Here is a 4703-nt window from a genome sequence, read left to right on the forward strand (position 1 = left end):
GGGAGGTTACCGGAACACCCCGGGAAAGTTAATGGGCCTCATGGGCCATAGTGGAGAGGAGGAGGCAGCCACAGGAGGTGGTGCCCCCACCCCCAAGCCCAATCTGAATTGGACAAGGGGTGGGGGCGCGCCCCCCCTTTCCTTCTCCCTCTCCACCTCTTCCCCTTTCCCCATTCGTTGGAAGGAAGGAGGGGGGCGAATCCTACTTGGACTTGGAGTCCAAGTAGGACTCCCCCCTTGGCGCGCCCTTCCTTGGCCGCCGGCCTCCTCCTCCCCCCTTTATATATAGGGGCGGGGGTGATACGTCTCCAACGTATCTATAATTTTTGATTGTTCCATGCTATATTATATTCTGTTTTGGACATTAATGGGCTTTATTATACACTTTTATATTAATTTTGGGACTAACCTATTAACCGGAGGCCCATCCCAGAATTGTTGTTTTTTGCCTATTTCAGAGTTTCACAGAAAAAGAATATCAAACGGAGTCCAAACGGAATGAAACCTTCGGGAACGTGATTTTCGGAACGAACGTGATCCAGAGGACTTGGACCCTATGTCAAGACATCAACCAGGAGGGCACGAGGTAGGGGCGCGCCTACCCCCCTGGGCGCGCCCTCCACCCTCGTGGGCCCCATGTTGCTCCACCGACGTACTTGTTCCTCTATATATACGTACGTACCCCCAAACTACCAGATACGGAGCCAAAAACCTAATTCCACCGCCACAACCTTCTGTACCCGTGAGATCCCATCTTGGGGCCTGTTCCGGAGCTCCCCCGGAAGGGGCATCGATCACGGAGGGCTTCTACATCAACACCATAGCCTCTCTGATGATATGTGAGTAGTTTACCTCAGACCTTCGGGTCCATAGTTATTAGCTAGATGGCTTCTTCTCTCTTTTTGGATCTCAATACAATGTTCTCCCCCTCTCTTGTGGAGATCTATTCGATGTAATCTTCTTTTGCGGTGTGTTTGTTGAGACCGATGAATTGTGGGTTTATGATCAAGTTTATCTATGAACAATATTTGAATCTTCTCTGAATTCTTCTATGTATGATTGGTTATCTTTGCAAGTCTCTTCGGATTATCAGTTTGGTTTGGCCTACTAGATTGATCTTTCTTGCAATGGGAGAAGTGCTTAGCTTTTGGTTCAATCTTGCGGTGTCCTTTCCCAGTGACAGTAGGGGCAGCAAGGCACGTATGGTATTGTTGCCATCGAGGATAACAAGGTGGGGTTTGTATAATATAGCATGAGATTATCCCTCTACATCATGTCATGTTGCTTAAAGCGTTACTCTGTTCTTATGAACTGAATACTCTAGATGCATGCTGGATAGCGGTCGATGTGTGGAGTAATAGGAGTAGATGCAGGCAGGAGTCGGTCTACTTGTCTCGGACGTGATGCCTATATAAATGATCATACCTAGATATTCTCATAACTATGCTCAATTCTGTCAATTGCTCAACAGTAATTTGTTCACCCACCGTAATACTTATGCTCTCGAGAGAAGCCTCTAGTGAAACATATGGCCCCCGGGTCTATTTTCTATCATATTAATCTTCCAACACTTAGTTATTTTTATTGCCTTTTATTATACTTTGCATCTTTATCATAAAAATACCAAAAATATTATCTTATTATATCTATCAGATCTCACTCTCGTAAGTGACCGTGAAGGGATTGACAACCCCTTTATTGCGTTGGTTGAGAGGATTTATTTGTTTGTGTAGGTGCGAGGGACTCGTGCGTGGTTTCCTACTGGATTGATACCTTGGTTCTCAAAAACTGAGGGAAATACTTACGCTACTTTGCTGCATCACCCTTTCCTCTTCAAGGGAAAACCAACACAGTGCTCAAGAGGTAGCAAGAAGGATTTCTGGCGCCGTTGCCGGGGAGTCTACGCAAAAGTCAACATACCAAGTACCCATCACAAACCCTTGTCTCCCGCATTACATTATTTGCCATTTGCCTCTCGTTGTCCTCTCCCCCACTTCACCCTTGCCATTTTATTTGCCCTCTCTTTTCCGTTCGCCTCTTTTTCGCTCGCTCGTGTGTTGGATTGCTTTCTCGTCTCAATGTCCCTACCTAGATGTGGCGATCTTCACCTTAAAAGGTTAGAAGAGATCGAAAGCAACGTCAGGAGTTTTGTGGTCTTACAATTTGAGCATAATAATTTCTTTGGAAACGAGCTTAAGGAACAAAAAAGCTTTATGAGTTATATGAATAAAGAGCTCGATGATATGTCCAAAGAATTTGATGGTTTGAAATCTCAGATTGCTCATCTTGAAAAGTTAATAGCTGAAGTTTCGGATAAGCAGGCCACCTTAGTTAATAAGATGGCTGCTAAGCCGGATTTTTTTTTGGAAAATAAAGATGAAGATCTAAAAGTTATGGATGTGTCCCCAATTAAATCTTTGTTTTGCAATATGAATCTTGATAATGATGGGGCTGAATATGATCCACCTTTACCTAGAAGGCGTTCCAAAAATTCGGAGTTTTTAGATCTTGATGCAAAAATTGGAAAAGTGGGATTGAAGAGATCAAAACTCTAGATATTAATGAACCCACTATTTTGGATTTCAAGGAATTTAATTATGATAATTGCTATTTGATAGATTGTATTTCCTTGTTGCAATCCGTGCTAAATTCTCCACATGCTTATAGTCAACATAAAGCTTTTACTAAACATATCGTTGATGCTTTGATGCAATCTTATGAAGAAAAACTTGAGTTGGAAGTTTCTATCCCTAGAAAACTTTATGATGAGTGGGAACCTACTATTAAAATGAAAATTAAAGATCATGAATGCTATGCTTTGTGTGATTTGGGTGCTAGTGTTTCCACGATTCCAAAAACATCGTGTGATTTGCTAGGATTCCATGAATTTGATGATTGCTCTTTAAACTTGCACCTTGCGGATTCCACCATTAAGAAACCTATGGGAATAATTAATGATGTTCTTATTATTGCAAATAGGAATTATGTGCCTGTAGATTTTATTGTCTTGATATAGATTGCAATCCTTCATGTCCTATTATCCTTGGTAGACCTTTCCTTAGAACGATTGGTGCAATTATTGATATGAAGGAAGGGAATATTAGATTCCAATTTCCGTTAAGGAAAGGCATAGAACACTTCCCTAGAAAGAAAATAAAATTACCATATGAATCTATCATGAGAGCCACTTATGGATTGCCTACCAAAGATGGCAATACCTAGATCTATCCTTGCTTTTATGCCTAGCTAGGGGCGTTAAACGATAGCGCTTGTTGGGAGGCAACCCAATTTTATTTTTAGTTTTTTTTGCTTTTTGATTATTTTTAGGAATAAATATTTGATCTAGCCTCTGGTTAGATGTGTTTTATGTTTTAATTAGTGTTTTTGCCAAGTTAAACCTATAGGATCTTCTTGGATGATAGTTATTCGATTTTGCTGAAAATTGCAGAAATTTTCTGTTCACGAAAATAATTGTTAAAAATCACCAGAACGTGATAAAATATTGATTCGAATTGCTGCTAATCAATTAAAAGTTCTCTAGGTTGTCCTATTTTGGCTGAATTTGTGGAGTTCCAGAAGTTTGCGTTAGTTACAGATTAGTACAGACTGTTATGTTTTTGACAGATTCTGTTTTTCGTGTGTTGTTTGCTTATTTTGATGAATCTATGGCTAATAAAATAGTTTATAAACCACAGAGAAGTTGGAATACAGTAGGTTTAACACCAATATAAATAAAGAATGCGTTCATTACCGTACCTTGACGTGGTGTTTTGTTTTCTTTCGCTAACGGAGCTCACGAGATTTTCTGTTAAGTTTTGTGTTGTGAAGTTTTCAAGTTTTGGGTAAAAGATTTGATGGATTACGGAACAAGGAGTGGAAAGAGCCTAAGCTTGGGGATGTCCATGGCACCCCAAGATAATCTAAGGACACCAAAAAGCCAAAGCTTGGGGATGCCCCGGAAGGCATCCCCTCTTTCGTCTACTTCCATCTGTAACTTTACTTAGAGCTATATTTTTTTCACCACATGATATGTGTTTTGCTTGGAGCGTCTTGTATTATTTGAGTCTTTGCTTTTTAGTTTACCACAATCATCTTTGATGTACACACCTTTTGAGAGAGACACACTTGATTCGGAAATTATTAGAATACTCTATGTGCTTCACTTATATCTTTTGAGTTATATAGTTTTTGCTCTAGTGCTTCACTTATATCTTTTAGAGCACGGTGGTGATTTTGTTTTATAGAAACTATTGTTCTCTCATGCTTCACTTAGATTATTTTGAGAGTCCTACAAAACAGCATGGTAGTTTGCTTTGACAATAATAGGCATTCAAGATTAGTAAAAAAATTCTTATGAGTGTGTTGAATATTATGAGAAGTTTGATACTAGATAATTGTTTTGAGATATGAAGATGGTGATACTAGAGTCATGCTAGTTGAGTAGTTTTGAATTTGAGAAATACTTGTGTTAAAGTTTGTGATTCCCGTAGCATGCACGTATGGTGAACCGTTATGTGATGAAGTCGGAGCATGATTTATTTATTGATTGTCTTCCTTATGAGTGGCGGTCGGGGACGAGCGATGGTCTTTTCCTACCAATCTATCCCCCTAGGAGCATGCGCGTAATACTTTGCTTTGATAACTTGTAGATTTTTGCAATAAGTATATGAGTTCTTTATGGCTAATGTTGAGTCCATGGATTA

The sequence above is a fragment of the Aegilops tauschii genome, chromosome 5, assembly GCF_002575655.3.
Source record: "Aegilops tauschii subsp. strangulata cultivar AL8/78 chromosome 5, Aet v6.0, whole genome shotgun sequence".
In the NCBI taxonomy this organism is placed as follows: domain Eukaryota; kingdom Viridiplantae; phylum Streptophyta; class Magnoliopsida; order Poales; family Poaceae; genus Aegilops; species Aegilops tauschii.